Source organism: Typopeltis vanoorti, chromosome 17, assembly GCF_054136105.1.
Source record: "Typopeltis vanoorti isolate ZY-2024b chromosome 17, IOZ_Tvanoo_1.0, whole genome shotgun sequence".
Taxonomy (NCBI): domain Eukaryota; kingdom Metazoa; phylum Arthropoda; class Arachnida; order Uropygi; family Thelyphonidae; genus Typopeltis; species Typopeltis vanoorti.
In genome coordinates, this window is record NC_143565.1 from 40,888,496 (window position 1) to 40,905,398 (window position 16,903).

At 34.4% G+C, this 16,903-nt stretch overlaps 1 long non-coding RNA gene across 1 annotated transcript in view; it reads right to left on the reverse strand.

The window, feature by feature from the left end:
* Positions 1-618: 618 nt before the first annotated feature.
* The window catches only part of LOC150097312 (uncharacterized), a 38,915-nt gene continuing 22,630 nt past the window's right edge, over positions 619-16,903 (reverse strand). Inside the window, exon 3 of the long non-coding RNA XR_016549687.1 lies at positions 619-675. This is a non-coding gene — a long non-coding RNA (uncharacterized LOC150097312). The remainder of the gene's footprint in view (positions 676-16,903) is intronic.

A 16,903-nucleotide genomic window follows, 5' to 3' on the forward strand; every position in this document is an offset into this window, starting at 1 on the left:
AATATATTTTAGCGAGGACAGAACCATCAGCCTCCAATTTCGACAATGTGGGCAGCTCTCTGAACCCATAAGACTGTTGGCTGTGGAGAGACCTCAAAGACGTTGTCTACCGTAAACACATAGCCAACTTATTGGACTGAAGACCAGAATTAGATGCCACATCCAAAACATTTCGAAATAAACTAAATTGTGTGCCTAAGAACCCGATTTTTTCTTGTTCACCACGCTGCCGACAACGGAGGATATCATTTTGAACATGTTGTTGTGCAACGACACAATGCAAAGTGTGCACCCCTACGTTTTGTGCCGTTCTGATTTTACCCACTGCGGTATTGCAATGCCATATCGCACTAGTATTAAAGTTGGTTTCTGCGCAAAATAAATAAATAAATAAATAAACATTCTCTTACGCGCACATCATTACCCTGCTAGATATTAAATGATTCCGCTGAATAAGTAACCAGTTATAGAATTTCAACCTGTGAAATTTAATTGAAATCACCCTGTAAATATCTGATGAAAGAAAATGTGCCAAAAATGAAGTACGCATCCTATTTATTTTGTTTCAAGAAGACATCGTGAAACTTACCTGCATCCAGTTGCCTTTTCAAAGGACGTAAAAAACCTAGACCAAAATCGAATGAAATACTTTTTATTTCGTGACCATGTTTGTCCCTATAATAGAGGAATATATGCAATAAGTAGGTAAATATTCATCCATTAATTTTCTTGTAGTTAATTTGAATAAGTATGTCAATAAATTATTATTATTATTATCATCATCATCATCACCAAAATCCTCCATAGAGTTATAGACTAATCGAAAAAGGTCTCTGATAATAATAATAAACTTTTTCTAAGTAGTGTATATCACACTGCTTTACAATCTTTACGAAAATATTGATAAAGCATGCTGATAGAAATGCCCATTTCGGCTGTCATATTAGTCCCTGCTTTGTTGCTGTAAATATGATTTAATTTTTAATGTTGTGTGTTTTTCAGAAATTGTTCGATCCTATTTTTAAGATTTCCTCGTATACCTACTGCTGCTGATTATTATTTTTTTAGCGACCTTTGTTCTCTAAGTGTAAAATGCTTTACAGAAGTCAAGATAAATTCAAAACGAAGTATGTTTTTGCCCACAGATAATTTAATTGTATCATAAAGATCAGTGAATAAGTTACTGGATCCTTTATTTTTTCGATATTCGTATTGAGTGTTGAATCTCTTTTTGAATACTCCAGATACTCGGATAATTCTTTCATTCGCTACTTTTACGTGATTTTGCCTGCTACTTATACAGAGGGTATCGGCCTATAATTCTTAAATTCAATGCATTTTCCTGTTTTACGTAGCGGACTCAATACTGTTTTCAGGTCTGGTAGTATTTTACATTTCATGAAAAATTAAATTTAACAATTAATGATAATAACTGCGAACATTATCGTTTAGAAATTATACGATAGCAAGTAATTCATTCGACGCCACATCAATTTTACTGAATTAACTTATTAATAGACTTGTAAATACCATACACACATAATATGACAACAATTAATTATTATGAAGTCGTTTTTTTTCTAATCAAAGCAGTTCTTTTCTCATAAATATAATAATAATAATTATTATTATTATTATATACGAACTAAAAGAAGGAATAGTGTTATCAAAAATATAAAATTAACTTGATTGGATGGCAAAATACAGTGCTTTGGTAGAGAAAAATTTATATCACAGTTCTTAAAAGTAATAAATAACGGCTAGAGAAAATTTGAAGTTCGATCATGGTTGACCTGTATTTAAGAAAGTAGATAAAGTTGACTGTGGAAATTACAGAAGAGTAAATCTGAAATAAATACTGAAAAGTAAAGATATCTATTACATTTGGAACAGGTTATATAAAATTCATATAAATATTCCAAAATAAATTGCATTAGATAAAAAATTGAACCACTGTTTTAATTTTAATGAATTGCACAACTATCGATGGCGCTGTCACGCTTGGGTGGTAATGATTTAGCGCTGTAAGCTTTTTCATGTTTTTATTGAAATATACTTCTTGTACAGTATTTTTTATACTGATGTTTACGTGGAGTGTATTGTATATACGTTTGTGTGATTTGTCCATTGGTTTTTGTTGAGTATACTCTATGAAATTACACTGGTAGGATATGTGCGAGAAGCTAAGCCTAATTTTAGACAATCCTAAGCCTAATTTCAGTAGGAACATGGTATAGTGCAGTTGGTGTGTGTGTGTGTGTGTGTGTGTGTGTGTGTGTGTGTGTGTGTGTGTGTGTGTGTGTGTGTGTGTGTGTGTGTGTGTGTGTGTGTGTGTGTGTGTGTGTGTGTGTGTGTGTGTGTACGTTAAAGAATCCTAATATGAGTATTTTATTTTAATCTTATTCAATGCTAATTATCATAACAAGATCGCAGAAAATTTGCTCGAAAGGTCACAATGACAAATCTAATATATTAACTGCTTTTGATAATTGGCTTACTAGTGAAATTTTGGTTTATATAACATTATCGTGTGAGGGTAATGACCCTTAAGGCTCATAAAGTAGTTCTATCCGCAAGCCCACCTCTTCTCTACAGCTTATTTTTAGAGAACTCAAGTCAGTATCCTATTGTGTCATTTAGTTATATGAAGTTTAATGACTTACAGTTGCTGATTAATATATATATATCATCATCATCATACGTATCAAGGATTTAGGCCTAGTATGGCCTGTTCCGGCCTTAGGAGTCATTGTTGAATCGTTTAAGAGGACGTCCTGGTTTTCTTTTTCCTAATGGCTTGTACTTTAAGGCTTGTTTTGGTAATCTTTCTGTTTTCATTCTTTGAACGTGTTCCATCCATCTACAGGGTGTTCGGGATAAATTAGACAGTTTCGTAAGGAAAAAGAAAATCTTCTTTGTATCTATTAAATTTAATGAATTGACAAAAAAACATTACAGGCAGAGTTAATTACAATACTATCAACAAGATTTACTCAAAATAACCACCATTAGCATCGATCACAGCTTCAATTCTGCTTCGGAACATCGAACAAGCTGATGCTACAGTCTCCCTGGGAAGGGCCGCAAAAACTGTTTTAATTTTATCCATTAACTGGGCTTTTGTATTACTGGAAGTGCGATTGGTGTCTTTTTCAACTGCGCCCCATACAAAATAATCCATGGGGTTAAGGTCTGGGGAGTTTGGAGGCCAAACATTTGGACTGGTGAAGTCGTAGAAATTTTCAGACAACCATTTTTGACTTTTCCCAGAGGTGTGGCAAGGGGCCGAATCCTGCTGCCATACATACGGCCTACCATTGGCTACCCTTGTTATCCAGGGCTTGACTACAGTTAGCAACTCCACGAACAAAGCCCGAATTCCAATGCCAGGGTTCTTCAACACCTGTTCCTGCAGATTTGCGAGGAATTCTGCTGTACGAACGCAATCAGATCGTCTGCTAGGGATCTTTCTTCTTGCTACATCCTCGTAGTCACCATTGCAAGTCTCTAGTTCATGCCTGATTGTTTTTACTGTATTCAGGGAGCATTGGGCAGCAGTCGTAATATCCTTATTTCGATGGCGGGCACGAATCATCATGATACAAGTTATTCTCTTCCATGATTCAGGTGGGTTCCAGCTATCCATCCTTTCTGACATCTTGTATGTGAATGAAGAAGGGTCCAAACTTTTAAATGAAGAGAAGTGTGTGTTAATACATGTAACTTACGGAAAAATATAATTAATTATAAATATGTCAAATTTATCCCGAACACCCTGTATGTTTATATTTTTTAATTTTTTCAATTACTGGTTCTTGGTTTAATTCTTTCATAATATCTTCGTTTCTTTTGTGATCAAATAGAGTATACTTTGCAGTTTTTCTCATAAACTTCATTTCTGCTGTTGTTAATCTTTGTTTGTCTTTTTGTTTTATTGTACAGATTTCACTTCCATACATTAAGACCGGTAGGGCTAATGTATTGTATTTGAACTAGGTTTGGTTTAAATATAGAGTTAATTACACCTGTTATTTTTAAATATTTTGCAATTTTAACGATTATATCTTTTTCATTTTCATAAGTGATCATACATCCTAGGTAGTTAAATGAATTCACCTGTTCTAAGATCTTGTTATCTAATACTATTTTAGTTCTTGCTGGATCTTGTCCTTTAAAGGCCATACTTTTTGATTTTTCCGTTGATATTATCATACCATAATCTTTGGATAGCTCATTTAGATTTAAAATAGCTTGCTGTAAGTTATCTTCAGAATTTGTAATTATTATTTGGTTGTCTGCAAAGAGGAGAGTGTTTAAGTTAACTGTAGGTGAAAGTTTAATTCCTTGATGTAAATTTTTACTCCGTTTTATTAATATTTCATTTAAGTAGATATTAAAAAGAGTTGCTGAGAGGGGACATCCCTGTCGGACCCCTTGGTTTATCTCTCTTGTATATGATAGCTCATGATTTAATCTTATTTGTATTTGATTATTTTCATATATACTTGTGACAGCTTTTAGGATATTATTTGGTATTTGTCTTTCTTTTAATATGTTAAATAATATGTTTCTTTTAACTTTGTCAAATGCTTTTTCAAAGTCAATAAATGCAATATGTATTTCTAAATTATATTCTCTTCTTTTCTCTATTATTAATTTTAGGCAGAAGGCTGGGTCTATACATGATCGTTTTTCTAAATCCATTTTGTACCTATAGAATAAAGTTTTCGGAATATTTCATTAGATTGTTATTTAAGATTCTGCTGTATATTTTGTAAAATGAATTAAGTATACTGATACCTCTATAGTTTTTAGGGTCATCTCTATTACCTTTCTTAAAGATAGGGATCACAATTGCTTTTTTCCGTTTATTGGAGGCATACCAGTTGAGTAAATTTTATTTAAAACTAATCTTCCTTTGAATCTTGTTCCTGCGTATTTATATAGTTCTGAACCTAGCTTATCTTCTCCAGGTGATTTTCCGTTTCTTGTTTCTTTCAGGCTGATTTCTAATTCTTCTTCAGTTATTTCCTTTTCATTTTCGTTAACTGTTTGCCAGTTGTCTTTTTTAAAATATTTGTCTGTCCACAGTTCTGTGTAGTAATTTAGAAATTCTTCTAATTTCAATTCAGTGTTTAATTTTATGTTTTCTTTGGTATCTGCATTTAGGTGTTTCAAAATCTTATATACATTGGGTCTTATTTTATATAAATCATGTTCTAAATTAGAAACAAATTTATTCCATGATTCTCTATGTCATTTTCTGACTTCTCTTTTAGCTATGGTTCTTATTCTTTTATATTCTATTTCTTATTCTAATCTTTTACTGCTTAACCATTTGTGATAGGCTTCTTTTTTCTTTTTGATTATTTCTTTCATTGTATCATCCCAGATCTTCAGTTTTTTTCTTTTATTGAATTTTTTGGCCTTTCCTAAGCTTTCATTTGCTGCTGCATTTAGTATCGTTTTTATATTAAGCCATTCTATTTCTATTTCTTCATTTTGTTTTATTTTATCTAGATACTGGTTAATTCTTTGTCATATAGCCATTGTACATTTGTGTCATTCAATAGTCTAGTTTTATAAACAAATGTTTCAATTTTTCTTTTTGTTCTTTTACTTGTAGCCATTTAGGTGGTAATCTTGATTTTATTTTAACAAGGAAGTGGTCACTGCTTATTTCATATCCTCTGTGAACTCTAACATTTAGTGAAAATTTTGATGTCTTTTCATTTAATACGAAGTAATCTAATATTGATTTCAATCTTCTTGCTGCCCAAGTATATTTATGTATGTCTTTATGTTTAGAGAAGGAATTCATTATTTTTAGGTTATTATAAACTACAAAGTCAATCAATTTTTTACCATTTCTGTTTAGAGTGTGTTCTCCATGTATTCCTATATTATTATTAATTTTCGTGTTTCCAATTCTTGCATTTAAGTCTCCTGCTAAAATTATGTAATCATTTTTATTTATTTTATTATATATGTTTTGTAGCTGATTATAAAAATCAATATTATCCTGTTCTCTTCCTTCTTCTGGGGCATATAAATCAATTATTGTTAAATAGCCTCTATCTATTTTTATTCTAGCTTCTATTATTCTTTCATTCCATAATTTATAATGTTTTAACTGTTTTGAAAGGGAGTTATGAATCCAAATCATGACTCCTGCTTGTGCTCTTTGGTCTCTGTCGACTCCACTGTATATCACATTAAACTTTTCAGTTCTCATAGTTCCTTTTAATTTCTTTTTTGTTTCAGTGATTACTGCTATTTTAAAATTTCTTTCATTTAATAACTGGTCTAATTCTATTTCTTTATATGCTATTCCTCTTACATTCCATTTGCTATGTGTATTATATTTTGTCGTTTCCATTTTCGTTTTCCCTTTTCCATTCCAGGGTCTTTTCCCATAGATTCAATCCGATTATCTTTTTCTGTCAGCTTACAAGTATGGTTATGTTCTCCATGTCAGGGGACTAGCCTGACGATGGAATAGTTCAGTGGTAGGGCTGCTACCTTAAAGCTTCTGAACTCGCCTTCTTCCGAATTTAAACCCATAGGAGGAATAGGGTATATTGAAGGGGAAAGGGTAGATTATAGAAGAAATATAGTAAGGTTTATAGAGAGGACATAGTTGTAAGGCCAGAAATGAAAAGACCCCATGTCCCTCGAGTACTCTAATAGCACAAGGGTCATAAAGTAAGAAGAGTTGGCTGATAAGGCCTTATAGGAAAGATTAAAGTAAGTGGGTCTTCCTCAAAGTAGAAGAAGGAGAGGATAGATCCAGCTAGGGGTCCATGGGAGTGCCGCTTCCCTTACAATCAAGATGATTGCCCCTTATGGACCTGTTGGTCCACGAGTCCTTATTCAGTATATTCGGACCACCCCACCATATATATATATATACACACACACACGCACGCGCATGTACACACACACACATGGTGGGCTCCCCTATCCGCCATCCAGGAGACGCGCTCTCTAGGAGTTACAGGGTCCCCTGAGAGATTAATATATATATATATATATATATATATACCATGGAGAAATTAGTATTTCATGAGATGTGCTTCCATCATTATTAAAGGCTTCGGTGTTACTATAAATTAAAGATTTTTTGGAAGTTGCTAGTAAGTGCTATGATCATGTGGAACGCGCACATACGTACAGCTTTAGGTATTGATCATCAGCGAGCAGGGAAACCGAATATGAATTGTCATATTGTGTCTTTCGAAAGACAGCGGCAGCTAACGATGGAAACACAGATAAGAAAGAGTTAACGAGGGAAATCGTCAATAAGGCCTGTGTTAATATTAAAAAAGTCAAACGGCCAAAAAGCCTGATGTAATGTAAGGGATACGTTGTCACAGCTTTGAGCATCTTGAATCGCTGGTTTCTATCCCACTTATTACAATTAAACTAGGTAGATATTTGAAAACAACATTTCTCAACTCCAGTGAGAGTATTATAGAGGAAATGGTATATTTAAAGGATAAGGAGTCAGACTTGCCTAATGAGTATGATCATCTAAATCAACTTTCAAGCGGTCTCGACATGGTTTCTGAAGGTCAACTGTCAGCTACATATCTGCATATCAGTGTATTGTCCCTTTCAGTTTCTGAAACTTCAGTTAATTCTCACCTGCCAATCAAATTCTTTGGTAGTGATGACAGCAATTCTTTTCTCCTATAGTTACTAGGGATATCAATCCAGATTACCTAACATTTTTATCATTCTGTGTATCTATGGTATCACGTCTTGAATCTGATGTCAAGGTGGAAACGAAAGATTATGCAGTCCATTTCGCATCTTTTAATGTGTCAACTGTTTCGACTGTTTTATTTGACTGATAAACATTGAAGTTTTAGTGAAATATATGATGGTCTGGATGGTCTACTCTCAAATTAAAGTGACTTGGTTTTCTACGAATGATATAATTATAGGGATTGAATGTAAGGTATATTGTATTTCCAAGCAGGACAGGGAGGACAGAACTGGGAGAGAGGGTTTTTACTAATGATAGACGAAGCATTAGAGACGAAAAGGTTAGTAGTGTCTCAAGATGAGAGTTATGCAGAGTTCATTTGAGGCTCTGTTGTGTGAGATAGAGATCAACAGGGCGAAATCAGTTGCTGTTATAGTCCAAGGGGTATAAGAGAAAATGTAGGTGGTATGCACTGGCAAATTAACATGATGGGTGAAGTTCAAGTAATCATTATGGAGGATTTTATCTTTGAGAACATAGACAGGGAGAAGGAATGGTCTCAAGGAGCAAGGGAAATGGTGTTTATACAATTGTTAAGAGATAACTACCTCACACAGCATATAATGGAAGGGACAAGAGATTCGAGAGTGTTAGATCTGGTCACAGCATCGGAGAGCATATCAATAAGTAATTTATTTACACTGTCTCCACTTGGCAAAGCGATCATATGGTCTTGACCTGGGAGATTGTAAGATGTGCTGAATATTCTGTGTTAATAATGGGTATATGTGCCATTACAAGGCTAGTAATTACGACTAGCTGAGAGGTCAGTTTCTAGCAGTGCTACGGCATGGGAATTTTAAGGGAAAAGATTTTGATGAGGCATGATAGATTGTCAAGGAGTGGTTATGGAAAGCAGTATCAGAATGTATACCAGGAGTCAGGAGGAGAAATCAATAGGAGTAAGATTTATGGATAATATTATTAAGCATCAGTTGCACATAAAGAAAAGGTTTGTGATGGAAGTATAAACGAAAAGGTTATGAGCATTTCCACGAGCAGTAGAAGACACAGGTAAGGAGGGTGACTTGTATGATAAGAAAGGTCAAAGCTAATTATGAGAGGAAGCTAGCTGATGAATCCAAAAGAAATCCTAAGGAGTTCTTTCGCTATATGGCACGTAAAAGGAGGAATAACTATGGAAGGATGACATTAATATGTGTTGATGGTAGGGAAATTACAGAAGCAAATCAAATAGTTGAGTTACTCAGTGATCATTTTGCAAAAGTGTACCATCTTGTTTGTGATATTGCAGTGCCGAATGTGTCATTGACTGATGAGAGTCTTGAGATAGAAGAATTAAAGGGGCTTCATAAATTAGAGAACCTTAATGATAGTACTGCCATTGGATTAAACAGAATATCGACCCATGTGTTACGAGATTGTGCAAGAGAATTAGCACTTCCGTTAACCATGGTTTTTAGAATAAGCTTCAGTTCTGGTAAAGTTCTAATCGAATGGAAAGAGGGGAAAATAATTCCACTGCATAAGGGAGGCTCCAACACAAAAGTTGCAAATTATAGACCAATCAGTATATCTGGACTGGTGGTTAAGGTTTTGGAGAAATTGATAAAAATTAGAATTGACGACTGGGTGGAGAGCAACATGATACTTTATAAGGGGCAACTTGGTTTTGTGAACGGAGGGTCTGGCGTTAGTAAATTGCTTAATTTCTATAATAAAGTAAATGTTGTGTTGGATAAAGGACATACTCACTCAATGATACTGCTGGACTTTGCAAAGGTATTTGACAGGATTCCACACGGAACTCTGTTGCATAAATCGGAGCAAATGGGTATGGTTTTAAAGCTGGTGATTTGGTTTAGAGGGGGTGGACAGATATCAAGAAGTGGTTTATGGAGGAGCTCAGTCCAGGATAAGGTACTTAGTGATGTACGTACCTCAGGGCTCAGTACTTCGTTTTCTATTGTTTAAATTGTATATTAATGATATTGGAAATAATTTAATATCCACTTGTTTGCTGAAGATTCAAAATTGGGAAGAGCGATATTCATTTCAGATGATGCAGATATCCTGCAGAATAACTTAAATAGGCTGACGGTACTGGCTGAGATAAACTGCTGTAGTTTAACGTGGCTAAGTGTAAGGTGATTCACCTCGGGAGGATGAGATCACATGTTGTTTACTATTAATGAAGGTGAGCTGCAAGAAGTTGTAGAGACAACGGACTTGGGCGTTATTATGGACAGAGAGCTTAAGTTTAGAGGGCATATTGCAAAGGTTGCCAAAACATCAAATTACATGGTTGTTGAAGAACACACTGATATGCAGAGATAAGGAAGTGATATTCCAGATTATACGCAGAGATAAGGAAGTGATTGTCCCACTTATATGGCATTAATAAGACCGGAATTGAACGTGCACAGATCTGTCACTAAAAGGATTTTATAGGATTGATACTGATGGCTTTGTTTGAACAGCACAGGAAGGGAGAGAAAGGGGTCATCCCTGGAGATTGTGTAAGAGTGTGGTTACCATAGATATTAGATCTATATTTTTTGCTTGGAGGGTTGTGAATGGTGGAATGCGTTGCCTGAGGTGGTTGAGAATGCTTCATTCACAACCACCTCAGGAAAAGTTTGATAGGTATTGTGTGAATATTGGTTAGTGTGTCAATGTAGTGTCTCCCACAGTCAGTCCTTTCAATTGTATTTGCAAGTACAGCACAGAGATAGTACAACCGAAAACTTCCCCTACACAAGAATTGACTCCAGAGAATTGAAGCACAGATTGAGCACTGCCTCTTGGGAAGAGATATGAACGGAAACAAATATTGATACCTCGTATCATAAATGTATTGCAATATTAAACAATAAATTACAAGACTCAATTAAAGTAAAAATAATAGACAAAATGAAAGAATCAAAGCCCTGTTACACAGGAAATCAGACATTACATAAAAATTAGAGATAAATTGTATAAAAAGGTTAAAGAATACCCCCACAATAAATATTATGAACACAGTTTCAAGTACTACAGAAATCTAATACACCATAAATTAAAAGAAAGTAAAAACGAATACTACAGAAATGTAATCCTAAAATGCCAAGGAAACTCCCAGGAAACAAAGTTTGTGAATAAATTAATCAGCAATGATATACACAAACTGAGCCTCCTCATGCTTAAAGATATCAATAGAAATAGAGCAAATGGATACAGAGGATGATTAGCTGAAGAATTCAATAATCACTATGCCACAATCAATGAAAGCATTCTCAAAATTGCTAAAACCCCCACTCTGAATTACACTTCCAAGAGAATGGATAATTCCCTAGTATCTTTTCCCTACTTGTGAAAACGAACTCAAAGTGTCATATCTAGCCTAAAAACAACCAAAACTTAAGGTACGTTGGAATTAACATTAGCATTGTGAAAGAATGCGAAATGTACATTATGTAACCCCTACCGTACATTTGTAACTTATCACTGAAGACAGGAACGTTTCAATCGGATTTCAAGTGAGCCGTATTTAACGTATTTACAAAAAGAGGGAAACAAAAATAACTTGAAAAATTGCAGACCGATCTCCGTTCTACCGGTTTTTTTCGAAAATATTAGAGAAATTGTAAGAAATTAGACTCTTGAAATGTTTGGACAAAAACAATTTCTTTTCAAAGAATCAATTTGGTTCAGGCAAACGTTTAGCACAGAACATGCTTGACTGAACTTCACAGACACAGTTTATACCTCACTAGATGAACATAAACTAACAATAGCAGTATTTTTAGATATACACAAATCTTATGACACTGTATCACATGAAATTTTAATAAAAAATTAGAAGTCATAGGAATACTAGGTACTGCCCTAAACGTGTTCAAAAATTACTTAAATGCAGATCAGAATTTGTACAAATAAATAATAGTTATAGCAGCCCCAAAACAGTAGACTGTGGTGTACCCCAATGATGTGTTTTAGGACCAATTTTATTTGATATTTATATCAATGAATTCTGTAATCTTACACTAAACAGTAAAATAAATACTTTTGCAGATCATACATATCTTTCAAAAGAAAAAATTGGTTCCAGTAAAATAAACTCAGTCCGAATCTCTCAAAAACTAAATATGTAAATTTTAATTTGCTTCACTGCACAATTAATTTTGCATGATTGGAATTGCAGGAAAAATTCAAACTGGAACTCTGAGGAAACAGAAAAAGTCAATGTAATAACTTAATGAGATTAAAAATTAATAGTAATTTAAGCTGGAAACTGCATATTACCGATGTCGTAAATAAACTAAGGATTCTGTTAAACAGATTTTACTACCTAAATAGATTTTTATATTTAAAATGCTGAACATATTATATTCTGCCTGGATTCAAAGCACAATATGGTATATTAAGTTGGGGAGGAATCTATCGCACTACGCTGAAACCCTTAGTTTCGACTCAGAATAAAGTAATTCAAATCTTAACCAGAAAGAAATATAAGAATACTGCAATGTGTGATAAATAAACCATACTACACATACTATCCCTTAGATATTTATACGCCTATAAGGTACTGATATTCATAAAAAACGACAACGAATACCTAAATATCAAACAAGATGCTTTCCTTAGTAGACATACGGGCCTACAATATATAGTTCTTAAAGCAAATAAAGAAGCAATACACAAACATTATACCTATTTAACGACAAAAATAGTCGAACACACTACCTTTAACAATAAAGAAATGAAACTAACCCAAACAAATACAAAACTCTAATGAAAGAATATTTATTTTCACACAGAAATGAGGAAACTCTGTTCAAATTAATAATACAAATGATTGTTTTTGCATATGAATATTGGTATTATAAAGATCCTGTTTCAGGTGTAAAATGTAAAAAATTCCAAGGCTGTTTACCTGTTTTGTATTTTGTTCTTAATGAATGTTATGCAACTTTCTCTGCCCATATTACCATGTTTCCTGTGATTTTATTATGTTATTATATTATAATAATATACGTCTAATATGTGTGTATGAATGTATAAATGCGGACATAATGATAATGCATTACATATATTTTTGTATTCATATTTATGAATTTAGGGACAGAGAAACACACGTGTTGAAAAGATTATTTTATTAATTATTAATAAAATATTATTTGACGTTTCGACCGCTGTATCGAGGTTATCATCAGAAGGATACATGCGTATATGCATGTATCCTTCTTTATGAATTCTTTTGCTCTTAGGATTATGAAATCATTTTTTGCTCAAATGATTATGAAATCATTTGCTCTTAGGTTACACATATGACTGTCAAAATTTTGTACTAGAACATGAAGGTGACAATGAAATATCTGCCTGTCGAAAACAAAAAAAAAACAATGATCAATGCTCCATATCACTACCATATATCGGTTTCTTTTCGTCAAAATTAGCCAACGTTCTAAAAAATATAACACTCGGACTTCTTTCACACTTCTACTTAAACTCCGTCCTTTGCTCATTACGTCCATGCAAAAACATAACAACCAATAATATCCGGGCGTATCCCATTTGGTGTAACTGAAACATTCCTGACTCTAGCAAGACCGAAAATCTATCGAATTACGTCTAGAGAAACATAATAGATTCGTCACATACAACCAGAGGATGTGCTCTGTAGAGTCACGTCCTGAATTCTGCTAACGCTAACGACGAAAACTCTATCATTCATCTGGTCATATGGGACAAATCGGAAAATATCTTCCTATACTATGCAGAACTGGAAAGAAGAATTGTATAATCTAAAGAAATCACACTCCATCCAGTACATCTGAACACTAACCTCAGCTATAATCTCTCAGACTATAGCTGAGGTTAGTTAGTTGGTCTGCTATCCAACTTTGGCGTTCACAAAATGATGAATGCATGTGTATGCCCAACAATGAGAAGATACATAGAACAGCTTCAAACGTTAACGTTTTAATGTATAGATTTTCTCTCAAAATGTTCGTTTGTTTGTTTATAGTTACCTCATGTTATGCACCCGAAGAAGTCTACTAAGAAGACGAAACTAGTTATTATTATTATTATTATTATTATTATTATTATTATTATTATTATTATTATTATTATAACTATGTCTTCACGGAGTTAAAGGACACACTGTGGGAGGCCCTACATTGACACACTAACCAATATTCACACAATACCTATCATACTTTTCCTGAGGTGGTTGAGAATGAAGCATTCTCAACCACCTCAGGCAACGCATTCCACCATTCACAACCTTCCAAGCAAAAAATATAGATCTAATATCTATGGTAACCACACTCTTACACAATCTCCAGGGATGACCCTTTCTCTCCCTTCCTGTACTGTTCAAATAAAGTCATCAGTATCAATCCTATAAAATCCTTTTAGTGACCACATCTGTGCACTTCCAATTCCGGTCTTATTAATGCCTTATAAGTGGGACAATCACTTCCTTATCTCTGCGTATAATCTGGAATATTACTTCCTTACCTCTGCATATCAGTGTGTTCTTCAACAACCATATAGTTTGATGTTTTCGCAACCTTTGCAATATGCCCTCTAAATTTAAACATTCTGTCCATAATAACTCCCAAGTCCGTTGTCTCTACAACTTCTTGCAGCTCACCTTCATTAATATAGTAAACAGCATTCTACTATATTAATCACTTCCTTATCTCTGCGTATAATCTGGAATATCACTTCCTTACCTCTGCATATCAGTGTGTTCTTCAACAACCATGTAGTTTGATGTTTTGGAAACCTTTGCAATAATCCCTCTAAATTTAAACATTCTGTCCATAATAACTCCCAAGTCCGTTGTCTCTACAACTTCTTGCAGCTCCCCTTCATTAATATAGTAAACAGCATGTGATCTCATCCTCTCATCATCTTACACTTAGCCACGTTAAACTACAGCAGTTTATCTTAGCCAGTACCGTCAGCCTATTTAAGTTATCTTGTAGGATATCTGCATCATCTGAATTGAATATCGCTCTTCCCAATTTTGCATCATCAGCAAATGAGTGGATATTAAATTATTTCCATTATCATTAACATACAATTTAAACAATAGAAGACCAAGTACTGAGCCCTGAGGTACGTACATTACTAAGTACCTTCTCCTTGACTGAGCTCCTCCATAAACCACTTCTTGATATCTGTCCACCAGTCCCCCCCCCCTCTAAACCAAATCACCAGCTTTAGAACCTTACCCATTTGCTCCGATTTATGCAACAGAGTTCCATGTGGAATCATGTCAAATGCCTTTGCAAAGTCCAGCAGTATCATTGAGTGAGTATTTCCTTTATCCAACACAACATTTACTTTTTTATAGAAATTAAGCAATTTACTAACGCAAGACCTACCGTTCACAAAACCATGTTGCCCCTTATAAAGTATCATATTGCTCTCCATCCAGTCCTGAATTCTAATTTTTTTCAAATTCTCCAAAACCTTAACCACCAGTCCAGATATACTGATTGGTCTATAATTTTCTACTTCTGTCTTAGAGTGTCCTTTATGCAGTGGAATTATTTTCACCTCTTTCCATTCTATTTGAGCTTTACCAGAACTGAAGCTTATTCTAAAAACCCTGGTTAACGGAAGTGCTAATTCTCTTGCATAATCTCGTAACACATGGGTCGATATTCTGTTTAATCCAATGGCAGTACTAGCATTAAGGTTCTCTAATATATTAAGCCCCTTTAATTCTTCTATCTCAAGACTCTCATCAGTCAATGACACATTCGTCACTGCAATATCACAAACAAGATGGTACACTTTTGCAAAATGATCACTGAGTAACTCAACTATTTGATTTGCTTCTGTAATTTCCCTACCAGCAACACATATTAAAGTCATCCTTCCATAGTTATTCCTCCTTTTACGTGCCACATAGCGAAAGAACTCCTTAGGATTTCTTTTGGATTCATCAGCTAGCTTCCTCTCATAATTAGCTTTGACCTTTCTTATCATACAATTCACCCTCCTTACCTGTGTCTTCTACTGCTCGTGGAAATGCTCATAACCTTTTCCTTTATACTTCCATCACAAACCTTTTCTTTATGTGCAACTGATGCTTAATAATATTATCCATAAATCTTACTCCTATTTGATTTCTCCTCCTGCCTCCTGGAATACATTCTGATATTGCTTTCCTTAACCACTCCTTGACAATCTATCATGCCTCATCAAAATCTTTCCCCTTCAAATTCCCATGCCGTAGCACTGCTAGAAGCTGACCTCTCAGCTAGTCGTAATCACTAGCCTTGTAATGGCACATATACCCATTATTAACAGAATATTCAGCACATCTTACAATCTCCCAGGTCAAGACCATATGATCGCTTTCCCAAGTGGAGACAGTGTAAATAAATTACTTATTGATATGCTCTCCGATGCTGTGACCAGATCTAACACTCTCGAATCTCTTGCCCCTTCCATTATATGGTGTGTGAGGTATCTCTTAACAATTGTATAAACACCATTTCCCTTGCTCCTTGAGACCATTCCTTCTCCCTGTCTATGTTCTCAAAGATAAAATCCTCCATAATGATTACTCGAACTTCACCCATCATGTTAATTTGTCAGTGCATACCACCTACATTCTCTCTTACACCCCCCCCCGGACTGTAACAGTAACTGATTTCGCCCTGTTGATCTCTATCTCACACAACACAGCCCTCTGTATAACTCTCATCTTAAGACACTACTAACCTTTTCGTCTCTAATGCTTTGTCTATCATTAGTAAAACCCCTCTCTCAGTTCTGTCCTCTCTGTCCTGCTTGGAAATACAATATCCCTTACATTCAATCCTTATAACTCTATCATTCGTAGAAAACCAAGTCACTTAAACTGGAGACAGTAGACCATCCAGATGTATCATCATATATTCCACTAAAACTTCAATCTTTATCAGTCAAATAAAACAGTCGAAACAGTTCACACATTAGAAGATGTGAAATGGACCACATAATCTTTCGTTTCCAACTTGACATCAGATTCAAGACGTGATACCATAGATACACAGGATGATAAAAATGTTATGTAATCTGGATTGATATCTCTACTAACTATAGAAGTAAACTATTCAAGGTACTTACAGTGTCTGTTGATAAAATGTTTCTTAGGTCTACTGAATCATGTCAAATTCT